This window comes from Podarcis bocagei (assembly GCF_964188305.1).
Source record: "Podarcis bocagei genome assembly, chromosome: 11".
NCBI classification, from domain to species: Eukaryota; Metazoa; Chordata; class Lepidosauria; order Squamata; family Lacertidae; genus Podarcis; species Podarcis bocagei.
In genome coordinates, this window is record NC_138136.1 from 15,063,973 (window position 1) to 15,087,474 (window position 23,502).

The 23,502-nt window shown below is 43.8% G+C and overlaps 1 long non-coding RNA gene across 1 annotated transcript; it reads right to left on the bottom strand.

The window, feature by feature from the left end:
• Window positions 1-6,411: 6,411 nt before the first annotated feature.
• On the bottom strand, window positions 6,412-9,728 carry LOC308597877. Its single transcript, XR_014013242.1, has 2 exons — window positions 9,610-9,728; window positions 6,412-6,948 (listed from the first exon to the last, which is right to left on the bottom strand). It is a non-coding gene; the product is annotated as an uncharacterized lncRNA (long non-coding RNA).
• Between the last annotated feature and the right edge of the window lie 13,774 nt (window positions 9,729-23,502).

Here is a 23,502-nt window from a genome sequence, read left to right on the forward strand (position 1 = left end):
GGGGTGAGCTCCCGTTGCTCGGTCCCTGCTCCTGCCAACCTAGCAGTTTGAAAGCACGCCAGCGCAAGTAGATAAATAGGTACCACTCCAGTGGGAAGGTAAACGGTGTTTCCGTGTGCTGCTCTGGTTCTCCAGAAGCGGCTAAGTCATGCTGGCCACATGACCCGGAAGCTGTACGCCGGATCCCTCGGCCAATAAAGCGAGATGAGCGTCACAACCCCAGAGTCGGCCACGACTGGACCTAATGGTCAGGAGTCCCTTTACCTTTAAACCATTCAGGTATCCATTGTTACCTCCATCAAAACTTATGTACACTGTTGAATTTATCTTAATGCTACCAGAGTTTTTAAATGAACACAGTTTTTACCCATATATTCAGTAAACATTTTCTAGTCCTCCTTAAACATACATTCTTCTTGTTCACTTATTCTGTATATTAAATCTGCAAGCTGCGCATATTCCATCAGTTTAAGTTGCCATTCTTTAGTTGGGACCTCGCTCGTTTTCCATTTTTGAACTAACGAAACACAAGCCGCAGTAGTAGCATACACAAATAGACTTTTTTAACACCTGATAATTTCCTTCTGAATTATCCCCAATGAAAAGGACTCTGGTTGGGGTTTTTTTGGAAAGGTACTTTTATACATTTTTAAAATTCATTATATATCATCTCCCAATACTCTTTTAGCCTTTTACAAGTCCACCACATACGATAAAACATACCCTCAACCTCGTTACTCATCTCCAGCACTTATCTGATTCGGACTTACACATTTGAGCAATTCCGAGTAGGAATGCATTGATACTCAGCCCCCAAAACTCTGAGTAGGTTATTGTATTCTTATAAGGGAAAAAGCTACTATATTAAATTAATAAATTAGATAAAAGAAGCACCAGTCTGACCAACTTTAACTCTTAAGTACCCACCCCAAGAGACAAACTACATCTCTTGAAATCCCCTCTTCTGTCTAACTATCAAAGGTGTAGTAGACACAGCCTCTTTTGTACCTGATCACTCCACAAGCCGAGTGGTGTAGGGACTAGTTGTGGAGGCCCAATGCTACACCTCTACAAAGTGTGTGTAGATGCTTGGGAATGACCACCTCAGTCTTTGCAAAACTACCAGCATCCTGCCCTGGCTGAGGACAACTGCAGAGTGAGCAAGACACATGCAGCCAATGGAACAGAAAAAGTGAGTGAAATAAAACTGCCAAACGGTGGAGTCTTTCAGGAAGAGGGAGGACAGGATGGGAAGTCATATTGCTATAATTTATTATTTTTCTGGAAGGGGAAAAGGAGTCGCAGGAAGGAGGAGTGTGAGAGTTTTGTCAACTGTAAACATCCTGAGTCGAGGAGATCTCTGGAGCCAGGGGCCTTGCAGCTCAAATTAGATCTCCTCATCAGAAGGCATGGCTTTCCTCCTTTTCAATCCCACTCATTTTCTCAGAGAGTCGTCAGAGATTTTGGCCTCAGCTAATAAAAGCCTCCGTTTAATCAGATTAGTGGGAAACGGGGAATGTTGCTCCCAAATCTTGCCTGTTAAACTGTTTTGGGTTAGGAATCTATAATGCAAGCAGCTCTCATAGTAACTCATCAAACACTCACTGTTACAGCCAGGAAATAAACAAATCCCAGTTTTGCCAGATAGAGCAACTCCTTGTGCCTTCCAGTTTAAGGCAGCTCAAGTTATTCCTTGCCACAAGTGAAGTGCAAGTACTAAAGAATGGCTTGGCCCTCAGGCCTTTCTGATTGCTTCCTCTGGAGAAGCTGTTGACAATGGATCTATTGTTATGAACTGGCCCCAGGGTCTACAATAGCTTTGAGAAAACATCTAGAATTGAGATAGTTGCAGTCATTGCAAAGTGCCTTCAAAACTTTATGTAAGCTCTAGCTGGGGATAAGTCCAGTATCCAGGACCACACAAAGATGGTAAAGAATGCTGAGGGGTTAAGAAGCTACTGACAGGAATAGTGGTAATATTATGAAAAAAATGTGTGCATTTAGTAAGTGACAACTGAACATGCATTGACTCCATAACTGAACATTCTTGGTTGGTCTATCTAATGTTAGCTAAAAATCTGGTGAAAAGGTTCTCATTGATAACAGAGGCCTGTTTCTTCATCATCATCATTGTACTGTATTTTTCGCTTTATAGGACACACTTTGTCCCCTCCAAAAATGAAGGGGAAATGTGTGTGCGTCCTATGGAGCGAATGCAGGCTTTCGCTGAAGCCTGGAGAGCGAGAGGGGTTGGTGCGCACCGACCCCTCTCGCTCTCCAGGCTTCAGGAAGCTATCTGCAAGCCTTGGGAGCCCGGCAGGAGTTCCCGCCGGGCTCCCAAGGCTTGCGGATAGCAGCCTGCATCCCAAAGCCCAGAGAGCGCAGAGCTGGGCTCTCCGGGCTTTGGGCAACTATCCGCAAGCCTTCTGAGCCCGGCGGGAGTTCCCGCCGGGCTCAGAAGGCTTGCGGATAGCAGCCTCTTCTGGGGGCTGGGGGCAGGGGAAGCTCAGGCTTCCCCTGCCCCAGCCCTAGCCCCGTGCCTGGCATGGGGAAAATAATTTTCCCCCCTTTATCCCCATCAAAAAAAACCTAGGTGCGCCCTATGGGCCAGTGCGCCCTATAGAGTGAAAAATACGGTAATTAATTTATCCCACCTTTCCTCCAAGAAGCTCAAGCAGCACACAAGATGCCTCACATTTTATCTTCATGGTAACCACCTGGTAGAAAATAGTGACTGTCCCAAAACCACCAAATGAGCTTCGTGGCTGACTGGGGATTTGAACTCACGACTTCAAAAATTTAGTCTAACGCTCTAAGCACAACATCTCAATAGCTCTTGTTATCCTAATAATATGATTGCTTCAAGAAACCTAAATCCCTCTCTAGGAACTTAGGTAACTGTGTAAACAGATGTTCAGAATAATCCTAACCATACTAAGGAAACCCCTCATTATGACTGGAGAATGTTTCTTGATGTGGTTGGAAAACTCGACTGAACCATATCAGTGCCATTTCATACGTGGCGATAGTATTTTAGGCCCAAGCCAGACATTCAGAAGAAAAGGTTGAAAACTGCAGGGTAAGTTCATTTGGTAACTATGGTAAACACACCGAAAGCTTCAAACTTGGGTGAAAGCCACATTATTGGAAAATGGCAGATTGGTTTCTGTTTGCATCAAGTATACAGTGGTACCTCGGGTTAAGAACTTAATTCGTTCTGGAGGTCCGTTCTTAACCTGAAACTGTTCTTAACCTGAGGTACCACTTTAGCTAATGGAGCCTCCTGTTGCCGCTGCACGATTTCTGTTCTCCTCCTGAAGCAAAGTTCTTAACCCAAGGTATTATTTCTGGGTTAGCAGAGTCTGTAACCTGAAGCGTCTGTAACCTGAAGCGTCTGTAACCCGAGGTACCACTGTATCTCTGAAACTAACAAACAATTGCATGTTGTTACATTCAGAATGGTCATATGTGCTCAGAGAACAATTTTAGATAGGATTTTAATTTTCAAGATATGGCAGCAGTGGGCTTTCTATGTTTTTCAAAGCTCTCAACATAAACACACCCTGCAGTTTCAAGCTTTTTCTTCTAAATTTCTGAGGCAAATACTTATTTCACTGAACTTGTAAGATAACTATACAAAGAAGCAGAGATACTCACACAGTTTTTGTTCCTGTTACACTGCTTGGATACTGTATGAATTAGATCTCAGTCTGCAAGACTTAGTATCCATTTGTTTCCAGTCCTCCTTATAAGTTGTATGTGGGTTGTATCCAAAGTTACTCATACTCAGAGTTAGAACCATTCAAATTAATGGACATGCCCAGTTTAGGTCCATTAATTTGAATGGGTCTAACCAGTGTTTTTTTCCTGGGGAGATCCAGGGATACGCATACCCCTAAACATTTTATGAATCTTTGTACTTTTGTCCATTTACTGTCTTTTTTTTCACCAATTTGAACTATAAAATGGTGATTTTCTTGAGTCAAAATGAGAGTACCCCTAAACATTTTTTTTTATAGAAAAAAAGCACTGTGTCTAACTGTCAGTAAAACTTAGTTGTGTTCAACCTCATGTTTTCCAACTGACTACTGTATTTTTACAGATCAGTTCACAAGCTTTTAGTTCTGAGCTGGTATCTGACACAAATTCATGAGGGAAACTGCCATTTGCAAATAGTTCAATCTCTCTCTCTCTCTGTTTCATTGTTATGCATCATCCCATTTATTAATTCCCTGTAGAAAGCGGGCTTTTAATGGAAGATTTCTAAAGCCAGTTTGATGTGACGTAACCCATGCTCCCCCCCCCCCAAATTCCATCTTAAAACATGTTCCTTTTCAACTGCTCTGCCTCTGATACTGAACTGAATGCTAAGAAACTGTTCACATAATGAGAAGAAGGAGGAAATCCATTATGAAGTGGCCACCCCAGACCCTAGTTCTTGTTTCCCAGAAGCAGCAATTAAGATATTATAGTACGGTCAACCCTGAATAGTATTTAAGTTGTAGTTGGCGGTGTTTTGAGAAACACCCCACTCCACTTTTAGTGTCCTGCCAGGCTCTAAAATGAATATTTTTAAAGAACAAATTAATGATAGGGAGAAGCGCCCAGAGCTGGCTGGTAGTCCTTGAAGCTGATGCCCTTCCCTGGGATCCAATACAGGAAGCCATATTCTGACAAAAACTGCAAGAGATTTACTTCTACCCTGATTGACAAGAGAGTTGAGTCAAGGAGCTAGTAGCATGATGTAGAAAAGGGGCCATCAAAGAAATTGTCACTAACCATCACCTAACTCTCCCCTGATATACCAGCTGTCTCAACAAGCCAGGGTCTGACCTTAGAGGCATGGAAGGCACAGAAGACACATAAGTAGGGAAAGTAAACAAGGACTCTTCATTTGTTTTAAACCAGAGCAGCCAAAGGAAACTTCTCACTCTATCCAGCTACAACTATGTCCAGTGCCACCTAGTGAACAGATTATATGATTTCTAAACGCATAGAAACTGACCTTTGACAGTTCTCTGTTGAGGGACTTTTTCTGAAAAAAGGAAGCCTGCTTTTCCAATGGATCATGCTGGGTTCTTTAGAAGGCATCTAGCCTCACTCTGATGAATATGCATGAACAGTAATACAGGAAAGTTCTTAAGTGAAGGAAAGTATCTCATTGCAAGTAAATAAGAAATAAAGGAGACCTATCTACCCGTGAACCCATGGTCTTTTCCTGGGGGGCCATGGATCCATCTGATACCAGTTCTTACACATGTCTGTTTCTCCGGAACTGCACAACCAATGATGTGGCTTTGAGCTCAATTTGTTGGGGAAGAGAGGTATCCATGGTAAATTACAGAAAGTTGTGGAACAGAGACAGCAGGGATCTGAAAGGTGTCAGTAGCATGCTGTGCTCTCATAGCAAGCAATATGGAAGCTCTAAACAGAGCTGTTCACTTGTTGCCTTTTAGAAGTCTTTTGGTGTCTCACCATACAAGAAAAGACACTTCGGTGCAAAAAAGAAAACCGGATCATGTCATGGGGGAAAGATAGGGTAGGATAGAACCCCTCTCTTTGGCATCAAGTAGGAGGAGACTCTTGAGAGTGCCATGGACTGCAAGAAAATCAAACCTATCCATTCTGAAGAAAATCAGCCCTGAGTGCTCACTGGAAGGACAGATCCTGAAGCTGAGGCTCCAATACTTTGGCCACATCATGAGAAGACTCCCTGGAAAAGACCCTGATGTTGGGAAAGATGGAGGGCACAAGGAGAAGGGGACGACAGAGGACAAGATGGTTGGACAGTGTTCTCAAAGCTATGAACATGAGTTTGACCAAACTGCAGGAGGCAGTGGAAGACAGGCGTGCCTGGCGTGCTCTGGTCCATCGGGTCACGAAGAGTCGGACGCGACTAAACGACTAAACAACAAAAAGTTTCCTACATGCCAGGAATATATACCGGGCACGAATTTATCATCTCAGTGAAAAGTAGGCCTTCGTCTCAGTGCTCGATAACCTGGGTGAAATTTGTTGCACGTTCTTATCATCGGAATATGCATCTTCTGCAGCATAAGTTAATAAAGTGAGATGAGAGGACTGACACGGAAATCCCCCGTTCATCCTGCAAATACAAAGGCATGCCGTAATAAACAATCACATTGAGCATCATACTCAAACACTTTGAGTGTCATAATGTGTCCTCAGGGTTCTGCCTTATTCTGGCCAGTCTTATGGACTAGGGAGGAAATGGAAAGTTGCAGGATGAAGAGCTGTGTATTTCTGAGGGAAAATGCTTCCAGTCTTACTTCTGAGATAATACCCTTCTGCTCTGCTTCTGATAGCAAGCTGTATCAACAGCAGATGCCTGTAACTATGCCCACTTGGGCCCCCACACAGTGCACAATTATTGCTGGTCTTCAGACACAGTCCAGCTCTCAGTGCTTTTATTTTAATAATGATATCGGCAATGAAAAGGCTTGCAGTTTATGAAGAGTATAGAAGATTCACCATCTTTATGCCATCTCACCCTACCAGTAATTATATCTCCACTGATGCGGAAAAACAAATGTGTCAGCATTGGCAAGTCTGGGATGGAGTGAAGCACCGGGAAGGTGTGGCATTCAGTCAAGGCCAGCCCTACCATAAGGGAGATGAGGCAATTGCCTGATGAGAGTGAGGATGTAGAGCAGCATCCCCACACTGGCCATTCCTCCTAAGCATTCTGGTCATTCTCCTCTGTCGGAGTTCAGAACTGTGTGTGCCACAGCCCAGTAATGTACCCCAAACTAGCTCCTCAGGTGCATTGGGAACGATGACGCCTTTGTCATCGATTAGGTAATTTTTCCGCTGCCAGTTCAGTCAACTGCTGTACATACAAATGGGAGCAGAGGCACCACCTTGTTCTTTGATTCAGGTGGCAAAAGGTCTTGGGTCAGTCCTGATTTCGGCAGCAGAAATGTGAACCTGGAAGGGAAAAGACCAGCCCAATATGGTGTCTAGAATGCTATGTTTGCAGCTAGAGCATATTGAACATACAACATGTGCAAACCTAATTTATGTATAACATGCATAATGGTCACAATAATGCGGATATAGCCCAAATAATCAGAGGTATCTGGTGTATCCAAAAAGGGGGCCTGCAACAACTCCTCCCTTCCCTACTTTATTTTTGAAATCTTTTTTATTTGATTTTACAAATATAGAGTTAACACAATATCAAATACATATCCATATATAGAGATTGCTCTGAATCTTGAGACTTCCCACCATCCCCTCCATGGGTCTTGTTGTCAACATTTTCAACCGCATATTATTTTGTAATCTATATTTTGCATCAATCCATACTGTCCATAGTGTTTGTTACATTACAAGTGTTATTAAAATCCTGCTAATGGTTTTATCTGCTTATAGCAGTCTCCTAAATAAATTATGGGATGCAGGTGGCGCTGTGGGTTAAACCACAGAGCCTAGGGCTTGCCGATCAGAAGATTGGCGGTTCGAATCCCCGCAACGGGGTGAGCTCCTGTTGCTTGGTCCCAGCTCCTGCCAACCTAGCAGTTTAAAAGCACATCAAAGCGCTTCCAGCGGGAAGGTAAACGGTTCGCCAGAAGTCATGACCCGGAACCACATGGCCACATGACCCGGAACCTGTACACCGGCTCCCTCAGCCAATAAAGTGAGATGAGCACCTCAACCCCAGAGTTGTCCGCGACTGGACCTAATGGTCAGGGTCCGTTTACCTTTAAATAAATTATAAATTTTCCCATTCTTTCTTTAAGTTTTTGTTTTCTTGGTTCCTGAGCTTTCCAGTCAGTTTTGCCATTTCGGCGTAGTCCAACAGCTTGATTTGCCATTCCTCTCTGGTGGGGACTTTGTCTTCTTTCATCTCTGGGCTAGTAGCATCCTTGCGGCTCTTGTCGCCTCCCTTCCCTACTAAGCCACTCCACAAACACAATGTTCCTCTAACCTTCTGTATCCCAGCTCCACCCATGGAAGCCCCTTGTGTTAGCCATGACAGCTAAACTTCATCTCCAGATCCACCTCCAGGTTCTTATCTTGGGAACAAAGCAAAAAGGACCAATCTATTGGCCTTACACTCTGCTTGTAATCCCTTCAGAGGCGTTTGCCTGGCCACTGTGGGAAATAGAGGGTGATACTTAACTGCCATATCCCATCAGTTACAACCCCACAAATAACTGGAAATCTACAGGCAGTGAGGTTTGGTACACCAGGATCTCTGTAGGAGGCTCTCCAGTTCAAAGAGCTGCAAAAGTGTGGCTGAAATGCGGTGAGGCAAAATCTCACCAATGACGCAGTGAAACTAACCCGCTGTACAAGCTAAATCTTAAGTCTGAACCTTAAGTCAACGTTACTTTGGGTCTAGCGATACTTTGAGCTGACAGTCTGTTTCTGTGTACAAAGTTCAAGTATGCCGTTTGTGTAATGCTCTGTATTTTACCTTTCTTTTTGGTCCTAGCAAAGAAGTAATAACCCAGGCAAACAAAATATCAGCCTGCAGTGCAGTGCCAGCTGTAATGCACATCATGCCTCAAATATATTTGCAGCACTGGCTCTGAGGTCACATAGTTCAGTGGAGCATCTGGAACGGGTCTGAACAAATTCTTGCATATTTTGCCATTGAAATAAAATACGTTGAAAGAAGCAGCTGGAGCTTCCACTCACCTCCAATCAGAGCTTGTCCTAGGGCTCATTGCAAACAACAGGCATCTTAGCATGAATGAAATATGTACCATTCTTATTCAACACTCAGGCCAGTGAGACAGTGAAAAAGGTATGCATGAATTATACAATGTTTTGGTATAAACAGCTAAGTGTTAGTCATGGAGGATATGAACATATAAAATTATTTCTTTCTTTGGCAATCACTTGTAGCCGAGTAAGATTGTCTTCCCTGAATCCTGATCATTTTGCTTAAACTTTTGCTCTGTAATCACCCTACTCCTAATTAAAACAGCTATACAGTGGTACCTCAGGTTACAGACGCTTCAGGTTACAGACTCCGCTAACCCAGAAATAGTACCTCAGGTTAAGAACATTGCTTCAGGATGAGAACAGAAATCATGCTGTGGCGGTGCGGTGGCAGCAGGAGGCCCCATTAGCTAAAGTGGTACCAGGTTAAGAACAGTTTCAGGTTAAGAATGGACCTTCAGAACAAATTCTTAACCCGAGGTACCACTGTACATGAAATATAACACACTTCTGGGAATTCCACATGTATCTGTAACACCAACAGTGATAGTGTACACTGGTCTACTCAGAAACAAGTCCCCCCCCCAAGTAAAAAGCAAAAGGGAGCAAGTGGCGTTGTGGTCTGAACCACTGAGGCTCTTGGGCTTGCCAATCAGAAGGTTGACGGTTTAAATCCCCATGGTGGAGAGAGCTCCCGTTACTCCGTCCCAGCTTCTGCCAACTTAGCAGTTTGAAAGCACACCAGTGCAAGTAGACAAATAGGTATCACTGCGGAAGGAAAGTAAACGGCATTTTTGTGCACTCTGGTTTCCGTCACGGTGTTCCGTTGCGCCAGAAGCTACTGTTAGGTCCATCATGAGATGTCCACCAGCTTCCAGCCACAGATACCAGCAGCCTTCAAGGAAGTAAACTTGCCTTATTATCGCTCCATAGTATCCCACTGCCAGAGGATTGCCTCCTTCCATTCACCAGTTTGTCTCCTACAAATGGAAGAAACCTGGGCAGTGCTGAATGTCACATCCGTTGCCAGGTGTTTCCTGCTGTAAATAAAAAAGGGCTTTCCCCGTGGCCTGCCCAGTTGCCAAGTGCTTTTGTGACATCACAAGAAACCCACAGCCAATGGCAACAGCTGGGGAGGCATCATCTTCATTGCTTTGAGCCTCACAATGGTGGGTGGCCTATCAGTGATTGTGTGATTGTTTATTCGGGACACGGGTGGAGCTGTGGTCTAAACCACTGAGCCTCTTGGGCTTGCCAATCAGAAGGTCAATGGTTCAAATCCCTGCAATGGGGTGAGCTCATGTTGCTCTGTCCCAGCTTCTGCCAACCTAGCAGTTTGAAAGCACACTAGAGCAAGTAGAGAAATAGGTACCACTGTGGCAGGAAGGTAAACGGCATTTCTGTGCACTCTGGTTTCCGTCACAGTGTCCCATTGCACCAGAAGCGGTTCAGTCATGCTGGCCACATGACCCGGAAAGCTGTTTGTGGATAAACGCAGGCTCCCTCAGCCTGAAAGTGAGATGAGCACCGCACCCCTTAGTAGCTTTTGATTGGACTTAACTGTCCAGGGGTCCTTTACCTTTACCTCCTGAGTTCAGTAGAACATTATCCCTGATAGTGGCCACGGGACTGTAGCAAATGTGAGAAAGAAGACACATAATTTTTCTCTATTTGGGGGGTGGGTGGCAGCTGTTCAATCCACTTCTATTTCACAGTATTCTTCATGTTTGTCCCCACTTAATCCAATAGCTGCTTTGTTTGAAGAGTTTTGCACATCCATTGCAAGAAAGATCAAGAGGCTAATGACAGAATAGTGAATAAATAATTTTACTTTCTACCCCTATGAGAGAACATAACATTAGAGGCCCGAGTCTTTGTCATTTTTTAATTTAAATAAACCTGTATTGCTCAGCAGTCTTTGCTTTGGGGTCACTCATTTATGTCTGAAGTATGTCTCAGCAACCTCCCCTGACTCTACTGCCTACTGCCTCAGCTACAAGGCCTCTGTGATATATGACTTGGCAGGTTTTGCCCCATTATTTGGAAAACATTGCCCTGTACTATTAAATAGATACCTAGACAGAGGTTAGATTGTCCTGTTCCCTTCAATTTACAACATTCAAGATTTGTTCCTCATTTATGTCTCAGGGAAAGTGACTTCCTCCTGTTCTGTGGAAATAATTACGCAACATTTAATTGGGATTTATTCTAAGCTTTTATTTAATTCTGCAAGGCCTGATTGAGTAAACATGTTCCTCTCCCAGGAAAGCCTCCGTTTAATAAACCACAAGCCCATATTCCCAGCGGGTTATAGTCTGGCAGAACATGACAGCCATATCTCACCATAGGGTCATGTGAAATGTCGAGACTTGGGTATGTAGCACAATACTTTACCTCATCGACAGTTACTGGGAGTTCCACAGTGATGTAACTGCAAGGTTCAGTAGGATGTGTTGACGTGTTTCTCATGCTCATAGTATTTGTAGTAGAACAGTGCACATGTCAACATCTGTGTTTTTTAAAAAATACAAACTTCATAATAATTACTCTGCTGCTGCCACACTATTTTCTCTCTCTCAAAAAAATGTGTAGCATTGTAAATGTGACATTTTGTGCTATGACTGCGATGTTCTCTTGTTATGTTGCTTGCTGCTGTTGTTCATTGTTTGTAAGCCACTTTGGAATTCATTTGAATGCGAAGCAGCCTAAAATGTAATCACTCGATCGCTCAGCTTAGAAGGAATAATGAAACGCCTGTACGTTGGTATGACCAGGCGGCGACAGCCCCAGCCTCCAGGGATCATAAGGAAGGAATAAAGACTCTGACAACGCTATATGGAATTAAAATTAGGCCACAACTTTATTAAACTTACGAATGTAGGAAGACCTTGGCTTAGGCCTTGGGCATGTATCCCTCCCAGCCCCCCAGCCGGGGGGAACTGGGTCTCATCAGGTTAAATGGGATATGGGGGTGCTCTGCAAGATGTAAGTGTAGCAGGCAGCCAACCTTTCAGTGACACCCATTATATAGCCCCTTTAAGAGGGGGACCCTGGAATTGCCGGCGCAGGGGGGTGAGTCACCACTTCAGGTCCCACCCCCCAATATAGGGAAGAAAAGACTAAAGGATTCCACCCATATGACTTCATATTGGTGAACCCATTCTGACGGCCCATAGATGCAAAGATTATGAGAATGAATATACTCAATAGTCATATTTTATGTTGGGAGAAAACCACATGCAAACATGCTGCAGGGGTCTAGCTTAGTTAGCTTCAACACTTGTTGATTAGGGAATTTAGAAGTGTCTAACACACAGCTTAATGGACCTAGGTCTGTCCTAATACAAACACAGGTCAGGATATTTCCTGGTATTAACATTTCATGCATTGATTAAATTCTAGCACTTACTAGACCCAGGAGTTTAGGCTGTCTACCGCCTACAAACTCACTCACTCTCTCTCTCTCTCTCTCTCTCTCTCTCTCTCTCTCTCTCTCTCTCTATATATATATATATATATATATATATATATATTCTACAATTTAAAGTACTAATTTTTACATCCATAAATGACTTCCCATCTTCTCTTTCCATTGTTCATTTTACATGTCATAAATCCCTGCATATTTTACAAAAACTATACCATTCAGTATTCCCTTATTACATCCACCAAACTTTACACTGTTGAATTTATCTTAATGCTGCCAGCGTTTTCAGCTGTACACAGTAATTTCCCATATATTCAATATTTCCAATCTTCTCTAAACGTATGTTCTTCTTGTTCTCTTACTCTATATGTTAAGTCTGCAAGCTGTGCATATTGTGTCAACTTAAGTTGCCATTCTTCTTTGCTTGGGACCTTGCTCGTTTTCTGTTGTGGGGCTAACAAAATACGTGCTGGCAAGCTCATAACAATACTTTAGCCTACAGAAGTTACCCATTGGTTAAGAATGTTGTTGAAGGACCAGAATAAACATATTTAGAACAGTGAATGCTGGCTGTCCTTCAAGCAGGATTTATACATCAACAGACAAGGGCAGCTAAAATAATGAAAAAATTCATAGTTTCTTTAGGATTTAGCTGGTTGCCATTTTGTTTTCAGAGAAAACCGTTCTTTGAAATCAGGTGTGTTAATGCACAGACACCCCCCCCCCCACATTCTAATATAGAGTGGTTTCTTGTGCATCTCTGTCTCCACACCCGCAATTCAAAAACATCCCCATTTCTTACACGTCACACTGGTTTATATTAGCTGCACCCCAGTCAGGGCTGTCTTTAGCATATGCGCCACCAGGGTGCAAAGATCCACCTAGCGCCCCCAAATTTAGTTTAGCCCAAATTAACTTTTATTATGCTTATGTCACTATTATCGTTTGATGAATAGCGCTCATGCCTGCGCAGCTCCAAAAGGAGGTTTTTGTGTGTGCTTTTTGTTTTAAACCAGCTTTTCTAAAGAAGACAAAGAACACATTGGGAGTCAGTGTAAACACTCCATACATGCGCTTACGGTTGTAGGGAGGTGTCTGAAAGATGAGATGTGTGGGCATTGTGCATATGCATGCGAAAGCCATCTGGACCAGCCTTTCATTGTGGGAGCAACCTTATTTCTTGAGGAGCTGGAAGGGCCCTTGAGAGTGTGCATGTATGAGCTCTTCTTCCAGAGCCTGTACGCACTCCCGTTACTTGATAGGCGCATTCTCTTTCTGTCTGTCTCTCCCTCTTTCCTGCCACTCTCCCTCCTCCCAGCTTTGGTGAGCGAGACTTTCCAGATAGCTCTCCCTGCAGGTGGTGCGAGATCAGTCGTGTCAAAGGTGCCGCATAGCAGCTCAATACAACACACTTAGGTGGTGTGCTGGTCCCGTGGGCTAACCAAGAGGCGAGGTCTGAGTCCAGTCCGAGGTCGAAGGTGCAGTATGGAGGCAGTCCGTAAAAGTTGAAGCTGGATGCAGGGCAGGAAGTCGGTTGGGGTCAGGAGCTCCAGCAGGATAGCAGGACAGAGTTCAGGCAGGAACTGACAACCAACAAAGTTGCTCCCACAACTTGGGACTGGGGCTGGCCGGCTTTTATCTGCCCCGAGGCACAGGGCGGCCCTGATCCTCAGGTGACTTGCCTCTCCTGGCCTGGAGGCAAGCACTCCTCCTGCGGGAACTTAGTTCCCTCCGCCTCTCTGCCCTGAGCCTCTGCAGCTCAGGAGAGGCTGGATGGTTACCGGACCCAGAGGCAACCTCAGCTTCCTCTACCAGGGCTGAGAGTGGAGCACCTGCAGGCAATGGGTCCTCCATCCCCTCCGGAGCTAGAGCAGACTCAGCTGGTACCTGCACCTGAGGATCCAGCACAGGTGAGGACCCTTCAGGCTCAAGCCCCAGCCCCGGCTCAGCTGGTTCTGGAGGCGGGGACTCCTATACAGGCTGGGGTTCTTCAGGTTCAGCATCCGAATCCAAATCCCAGACCATCACAGGTGGCTTCAGCGGCAGGTGCCTGGCGCCCCCCAGAATTTGGCGCCCCGGCGCCCCACACCCCTTACACCCCTGAGTAAAGACGGCCCTGACCCCAGTCGATGGATGTTCTGTCAGACGCTTGGCTGCTTCCTTTCCATTTGCTACACTTTGCCAGATTGGACACAACTCTAGGAAACAAAATGTGATCTAGCATTTAGGATGTGCTTCAGCCAAATTGGGTACCCGGAGAATAATAGACAATGAAGAACAAACAATGGCATTCTTTACTCGCAGCTGATAGAAGCTCAGAGAAATCTGAAAAAGCTCTTCTGTTCACTAACAATTCTGCTTCTGTATTCTTTATTTTCTTTACTTTTTCTTTCTTGTCCTTTATTGCCGAAGACATTGGTATCAAAACATGATATTTGCTTAAGGGTTCATCTGCCCCTTCCACTTAATTACACAACCGAAAAAAATCTAATCCTTTGTTTGTAACGTCACAGTGGGGTTGCCAAAAAGCAGAGCCCTGGGACTGCAGGTAGAGAATAAACAGAAGGAGCAGATTCGCTCTTGAGAAACAAAAGACCCTTTTAAAAATCCAAATATTTTCACTAATGACGAGCGAAAGGAAGAACAGAAAACGCATGACAAGCTCCCAAGGTGCAGCTGTTCTTTTTAACAACGGCTTTGGCAGGTTGGAGTGTGAGAAAGTCCTGTCACTCTCCCAGAAAATATTTCAAAAGTTTATGCATTTAGCTATTTATAGCGTTTGGCTCTTTGCTTAACTCTTCAAAGTCTGAAAGAAAAAGAAGTAAGGCTGCCAGCTTTCTTTCTTTCTTTCTTTCTTTCTTTCTTTCTTTCTTTCTTTCTTTCTTTCTTTCTTTCTTTCTTTCTTTCTTTCTTTCTTTCTCTTTGTAGGGTCCCTGTGGCTTTGACAGTTGTTATCAAGCAGCAATTCAGCAGGTGAAGATATCCTCTCATCGCTGCATCCATATGCCAGGAATAACTTCAGCTGCTGAATCGCTGCCACATAACTGTTACATAACTGTTATATGCATACCCTCCAACATTTCTCCGATGAAAATAGGGAAGTCCTTTTAAACAACAGCAACAATTGTGCCCCAGCCACTCTGGGAAGGTTGCAACACATGTGAAAACATAATAAAACATTGAACATTAAAAAACTTCCCTATACAGGGCTGCCTTCAGATGTCTTCTAAAAGTTGTATAGTTTCTCATCTCCTTGGCTTGGGGTTCACATTAACTCCATACCCTCCAACACTACTCTGATGAAAATTGGGACATCCTAAGGAAAAGTGGGACATTCCGAGATTGAATTAGAAACCAGGATGGCTTCTGTAAATCTGGGACAGTTCGAAAGCACGTCAAAGTGCAAGTAGATAAATAGGTACCACTCTGGCGGGAAGGTAAACGGCGTTTCCGTGCGCTGCTCTGGTTTGCCAGAAGCGGCTTAGTCATGCTGGCCACATGACCCGGAAGCTGTATGCCGGCTCCCTCGGCCATTAAAGCGAGATGAGCACTGCAACCCGAGTTGGCCACGACTGGACCTAATGGTCAGGGGTCCCTTTACCTTTTTAAAGGTGTATATGTTGTGAACCGCCCTGAGATGTATGGACGGTGGGTGTTATACAAATTTAATTAATTAATTAGCAGCAACATAATGAAGCCACCAGCTGAACCCTCCTGAGCATAGCATTCCACAAAAGCATGCGCCCATTTGCATTGGTTCTTCATTAAAGGGATTTTGTTTTGCCTTGGGTTTGGGGCTCTCCTCTGCTGAAGCAGCTAACCCAGCCAGATGGGTGGGGTATAAATAATAAATTATTATTATTATTATTATTATTATTATTATTATTATTATTATTATTATTACCCATGATGCTTAATAATAGAGAATAGAATGGGAAGAAGGAGAGCACCACAGCAGCATTAAGGATTTTAGGATGCTAAACATTGTTTCTTTAAGAGAAATCCCTCTTTGGTTCTCCTAGTGCTTATGCAAGCAAGTACCATGTCGTACCAAGCAGAGCAGATATTTCTGTTGAATTGAAAGGAAGGAAACTGTTGCAGGCAGAGGCAGGGCGGTGGGGGGGGGGGAGAGAAACAACCCCATTGATCAGCCAAAGGCTACGTCTATATTCAAGGGAATCAACACAGAATCAGATCACAGGCATGACGAGATGCCACCTTCTCCTCTAAGGGAGGAAGGAGAACAGCTTATTTGCATATTCTACATTTATGTAAACTGTCCGGTGCTATCCTTGCACTGCAGCTGAATTATTTAGTGTAAGCTTATACATAAAATACTGCATAAAATTACGTTGCTGTCTAGAATCGCATAGAAAACCTGCATCTTAAAAATACTACACAAATCACATGTAACAGAGATAAAAATCGCATATCGAAAGGGTAAAATTTAACTTAAAACATCGATTGTTAAAAGATACGATGGTTCAACGCAGTCAACTCCGATCTCATTAATTAACTCTTGTCTGGATTTTCATTGCTACTAGGGCAAAAAGAGAGACCTTGTGGGTTATCCTACAATTGGTGTCTGACAGGAGGTAGAAAATATTTTCTATTGAGTTCATTCATGAAATAACTGGGTTATATTAAGAATCCTGCTTGGGCAACGCAAAGTGAAAGCAGCGGCTGCAGTTTTCCTCAGCAGTCCTGACAGCAGGATGCTTCCTTTTATGAGTTCATCGTGCCATGTGACTTCTGACTGCTGGGACACAAGCTTCGTAAAAGCCCACAGGCGCCGTGACAGATCTTTACTAGTTTGAAAGAACTGCTGAGCTCTTTTCAAAGATGGCCCCAAAAGATAGGTGTTGAGTGATGGCGAGTTTTTGCAACATTCAGCTACCTGGGCCGTACCTACGGGACCGCCTCTCTCTCTCTCTCTTTTTAAAAAAAGATATTTATTGAGATTTTCAAAATATTACAAAATTAAAAAAGAAAAAAGAAAAATACAAAATAAAAATAGTTAAAAACAATTCGCTCTTTCAATGACTTATCTTTCATTTGCTTATTTCCCGGACCTCCTCACGCCTCCCTTTTCTGTATTCCAGTTCAGTTAGTTAGTTCAGCAAATCCCTCCCCTCTTTGTTTATCCTGGTCTTCAATCTTAAAATATTGTAACATTGAATTTTTATCTATTAATAGTCCATTTTCTCATATTCCCTTATAACATTACAGCTATAAACCACTTAGTTTCTATCCAACATCATTCTAACATTCATTAATTTTACAATATTTCTGTAAATAGTCTTTAAACTTTTTCCAATCTTCTTCCACCAACTCTTCTCCCTGGTCTCGGATTCTGCCAGTCATTTCTGCCAGTTCCATATAGTCCATCACCTTCATCTGCCATTCTTCCAAGGTGGGTAGATCTTGTGTCTTCCAATACTTTGCGATAAGTATTCTTGCTGCTGTTGTGGCATACATAAAGAAAGTTCTATCCTTCTTTGACACCAATTGGCCGACCATGCCCAGGAGAAAGGCCTCTGGTTTCTTCAAGAAGGTATATTTAAATACCTTTTTCATTTCATTATATATCATCTCCCAGAAAGCCTTAATCCTTGGGCACGTCCACCAAAGGTGAAAGAATGTACCTTCAGTTTCTTTACATTTCCAACATTTATTATCGGGCAAGTGACCGCCTCTCTTGGTATGTCCCACAGAGAAACTTACGGTCTTCAAATAAAAACATCTTGAAGGTCCCAGGCCACAGAGAGGTTAGGCTGGCCTCAACTAGAGCCAGGGCTTTTTCAGCTGTGGCTCTGATCTGGTGGAACACTCTGTCACAAGAGACTAGGGCCCTGCGGGACTTGACATCTTTCCTCAGGGCCTCCAAGACAGAGCTGTTCCACCAGGCCTTTGGCCAGGGCACAGCCTGACTCCCTCCCTCGGCAATCTTCGCGGAGCTCTAGCCCAATGGTTGCCAGTGGTTTAATTTGAATTAATTTTATAAGGAATGATTTTAGAGTTGTGTTGTGTTGTACTGTTGTACTGTTTTATTGTTGTTAGCCACCCTCAGCCTGGCTTCGGCTGGGGAGGGCGGGATATAAAATATTATTATTATTATTATTATTATTATTATTATTATTATTATTATGACTTGCATGAGAGTGCCGAACTGGAAGATGGTGTCCTGGTTTTGGGCCGCGTGGCATTGGATGCTATGAGATTATTGGGCATGATCAGCTGCGGGACAGAATGGTAGATTCCAGTAATTTTGTCTCCTCAAGACTAGTTATTTCACTAAGACAAAGCACGTTATGAGAGTCAGTCCACTTTGCCAAGATACTTAGCACTGTGCTGATCAAACAAAGATAAGTAATATAGTTCCCCAGGGAACACTGGGAGCTATTTCAGTTTCTAGCTCAGAACAGCCACCCACAACATTTGTACATATGCTGAATTAATTTCTGGATGGAAACAAGAAGAACAAATTCTTTGTAAATGATACATTAACATAAAGAACTTGAGGGAAACAAGAAATCCTTCATTTAGTGAGCTGGTGATGACAAGCACATCTTATTGATACATTTTACTGAGTCATCAAAGTAGTGTAATGCTCTTCAAATTTGTTAATACAGCCTGGTATGCTCTTCTTTAAAAACATGGATTGAGGCAGTAGTAGACATTTGACTACTACCAAACAGCAACTCCATCTCTTCAGCTTTCTCAACTGGTAGGAATGGAAGGATCTGCCAGTTTTGGTCCTCTCATTTTCTAATTTTTCCATCTTAAATGCAGCTCTCCATATTTCCGCAGCAACATGCAATTTTATTTTATTTTTTTAATCCTCATGGAAATGTGAATTTTGCTGCATATTTCTTTAAAAAACACACACACACACACACACCACAAAACACACTCACATATTTTTATGCAGTGTTGACTATGGTGCACATTTGTGCAGGCAAGTTCCCCTAAAATGATACGCTTCCATATGTTATTTTTGTGAATATATTCATTTTCATGCACAGGTAAAGGTAAAGGGACCCCTGACCATTAGGTCCAGTCGTGGCGGATTCTGGGGTTGTGGTGCTCATCTCGCTTTATTGGCCGAGGGAGCCAGCGTACAGCTTCCGGGTCATGTGGCCAGCATGACTAAGCCACTTCTGGGGCACGCACAGAAACGTTGTTTACCTTCCCGCTAGAGTGGTACTTATTTATCTACTTGCACTTTGACGTGCTTTTGAACTGCTAGGTTGGCAAGAGCTGGGACTGAGCAACGGGAGCTCACCCCATTGCGGGAATTTGAACTACTGACCTTCTGATCGGCAAGCCCTAGGCTCCGTGGTTTAACCCACAGCATCACCCACATCCCATAATTTATTTAGGAGACAGCTATAAGCAGATGAAACCATTAGCAGGATTTTAATAACACTTGTAATGTAACAAACACTTTTAGCTTTTGCTAAACTGTTTTCTGCTTGGACACAAAGGGAAGCAGACATGCTTTCCCTTTGTTCCTAATGCTGAATAAAGGTAAAGGGACCCCTGACCATTAGGTCCAGTCGTGACCAACTCTGGGGTTGCGGCGCTCATCTCGCTTTATTGGGCAAGGGAGCCGGCGTACAGCTTCCAGGTCATGTGGCCAGCATGACTAAGCCGCTTCTGGTGAACCAGAGCAGCACACAGAAACACCGTTTACCTTCCGGCCGGAGCGGTACCTATTTATCTACTTGCACTTTGACGTGCTTTCGAACTGCTAGGTTGGCAGGAGCAGGGACTGAGCAATGGGAGCTCACCCCGTTGTGGGGATTCGAACTGCCGACCTTCAGATTGGCAAGTCCTAGGCTCTGTGGTTTAACCCACAGCACCGCCTGTGTCCCTCATTTTCAGGCATACAGTGGTACCTCGGGTTACATATGCTTCAGGTTACAGACTCCCCTAACCCAGAAATAGTACCTCAGGTTAAGAACTTTGCTTCAGGATGAGAACAGAAATTGTGCTCCAGCGGCATGACAGCAGCAGGAGGCCCCATTAGCTAAAGTGGTGCTTCAGGTTAAGAACAGTTTCAGGTTAAGTACGGACCTCCGGAACGAATTAAGTACTGAACCCGAGGTACCACTGCACTTCCCCCTAATATATGCATTTTTGTAAACGCTTGTTGGAAAACTTCATTGCAAAATTCAGATAAGTGTGAATTTTCAGGGATGGCTGTGCAACAAATGATTTCAGCTTGACTATGTGGAAGAAGAAGAAGAAGAAGAAGAAGAAGAAGAAGAAGAAGAGGAGGAGGAGGAGGAGTAGTAGTAGTTTGGATTTGATATCCCGCCTTTCACTCCCTTTAAGGAGTCTCAAAGCGGCTAATATTCTCCTTTCCCTTCCTCCCCCACAACAAACACTCTGTGAGGTGAGTGGGGCTGAGAGACTTCAAAGAAGTGTGACTGGCCCAAGGTCACCCAGCAGCTGCATGTGGAAGAGCGGAGACGCGAACCCAGTTCACCAGATTATGAGACTACTGCTCTTAACCACTACACCACACTGTAAGAAGCAAAGATGGTCAACTTCTCTGAGAGGTGCTTAAGAAGATATGGCCTGGACCCCAAATGGAGGGAGGGGACAAAGCTCCAAGGACAGTTCAGCTTTTAAAGATTTTCTCCCGTCCAAATTCATAACTACCTCTGTGAATTTGAATAAACTGGTGGGAGATGCGTGACTCTTGGCTAAAGGGAAATGGAGAGGACAAGAGATCAGCTCCCCAGATGATGTTGAACCACAACTCCCACTAGCCCCAGGCAGCATGGCTGATGGTAATGGATGATGGGAGTTGAAGAACACTTGGAGAGCCAAAGCTTCCCTGGCCCAGTACTAAATGAATGATGTGACCTCACGAGGCTCCAAATATTCCGCCCCCATAAGCAGTAAAACAGAGTAGGGAAAACATAAATTTAGAGCAGAGATAGGATCATGCATTGTGCATTACTAGATGTTACCGGGGGATTGAGGAGGTGATGATGACTCAGTGTTGCTGTTTTTGGCAGCGCTCACACGCCGGCTTTAACATCTAGCTCTGTTCTCAGTGTCCATACCATTTATGTGGACTAGTTCAACGAGAGATTAGTTTTTTATTTTGTTTTTGTTTTTGAAAAAGCTGCCTAGAAACCAATTGGCTCTGTGAGCCAAATGAGAAGACTTTATTTCTTGTCTAATTTTGCTAATGACTGCTATACATTTTCTTCTGCAGGCTTGTTTGAAGACCCCAAATAAATCTGCTGATAAAAAATGAGGGGGGGAATCTCTCTCTCTCTCTCTCTCTCTCTCTCTCTCTCTCTCTCTCACACACACACACACACACACAGCCCTTGGCGAACTCCCAAAATAGTGTTGGATCTATAATGCTAGCGTGAGTAATATGTAGTCAAAGTGATTCAATATATGCAGGCCACAGGCCAATTTGGCGAGAAAGTGCCATTTCAACTTTACTCACTCTCAAAGCTTTCCTGTAATGTCAGCAGTTGAGGCAAGAGGGGTATTCTGCTGATATTCTTAAGATGTTGGCAAGAGAGCTCTTCCTCGGTGCTTATGGTAATGCAACAACTTAAAAAAAAATTAAATCAGAATGGTTTCCTGCTCTTCAATAGCAATATACCAGTGGCAACATATTGATTATTCCGCAGATTTTGGGGTTGGGTCCCAGCAACTGAAGAGAGCTGAACCCTGGCTGAGAATGATTTCTGAGCAAAAGACAAATGATGCACTAGCTATCACCAGGGAATGCAAGCTGCTGTTTCTAAGAATAAAAACTACCCAAGGGTTATTTCAGGTGAGCCAGTTGTTTATTATGCATCAGCTATATTTTCCAGAGAGAGGCCAGAAAGGCATTTGCTGTGGCAGACTGACATAATGCACCAAAGTCCCAACTTAATCCCCCCCTCTCCTGCCTAGGAAATGTACAAGCCAATAAAATGAAGAACCTCAAAGCATTCTGAAAATATATAAATATTTAGAAGAAGTTGGTGGGGGAGGGGGGAGGGGGGAGGAGAAAGCGTTGCACTGGCTGGTGAAAATATAACAACAGGAATAATAAGAGAATCACCATCCGAAATATAGATTGCCACTTCATTGGTTACACATATTGAGAAAGCAAGCACAAAACAGCCATAATGAAAATAACCTTATGCAAGGGCTAGCAAAGTATCTTAATTAAAATCATCTAGACCGGCCTGCAGATCATTAGATAGGTTCAAATTATACGTTCCTCCAAAGCAGAACTTAATAAAGTTCACAGGTAACCCATATTTGCTCCCGGAAATGCAGATTAAAGATATCTGGAAGGGCCTACATGAATAACGAAGCATGTTCAGTTACAAAACGAATGTGCTAGTGACAGCTATCAATCAACATTTAAGAAATAGTCAGGGGCTGCAGTTTGCGGTGAAATAGCACTTAGGAAGTTCCTGCATAGTATTTCCCTCTCCGCACACAAGTAAGTGGGTTCTATTTATTATTTGTGCATAGTTCATTGTTGTACATAGTCCACACATCTTCCAACAAGATAGAAATTTTCTTACAGTGTGGGGAGGAGGGAACTCACTTTCTGAGCATGCAAAGCAAAATAATTTGTACCTGGGAAAATTCAGAAACCTGGGAGATCATTTGTACCTGGGAGAATCCTTTCTCCAGACCAGACTTCAGCCACTTGGTGCCCTCTGCCAATGGCCAGGCCGGCTGGAGTGGATGGCATTGTAGTCTAAACCATCAGGAGGGCACTGGGTTGGTGAAGGCTGCTCCAGACAATGCATTCATTACTGTCCTGTGATGATGATGATGGTGATTATATTTATACCCTGCCCATCTGGCTGGGTATCCCCAGCCACTCTGGGTGGCTCCAACAGAATATTAAAAACACAGCAAAACATCAAACATTTAAAATTTCCCGATACAGGGCTGCCTTCAGATGTCTTCTAAAAGTCAGATACAGTGGTACCTTGGGTTAAGAACTTAATTCGTTCTGGAGGTCCGTTCTTAACCTGAAACTGTTCTTAACCTGAAGCACCACTTTAGCTAATGGGGCCCTCCCGCTGCTGCCGCACCGCCACCGCACAATTTCTGTTCTCATCCTGAAGCAAAGTTCTTAACCCGAGGTACTATTTCTGGGTTTGCTGAGTCTGTAACCTGAAGCATCTGTAACCTGAAGCGTCTGTAACCCGAGGTACCACTGTAGTAGTACAGTGCATTGCAGTAGTCCAAGCGGGAGATAACTAGAGCATGCACCACTCTGGCGAGACAGTCCGCGGGCAGGTAGGGTCTCAGCCTGCGTACCAGATGGAGCTGGTAGACAGCTGCCCTGGACACAGAATAGACCTGCGCCTCCATGCACAACTGTGAGT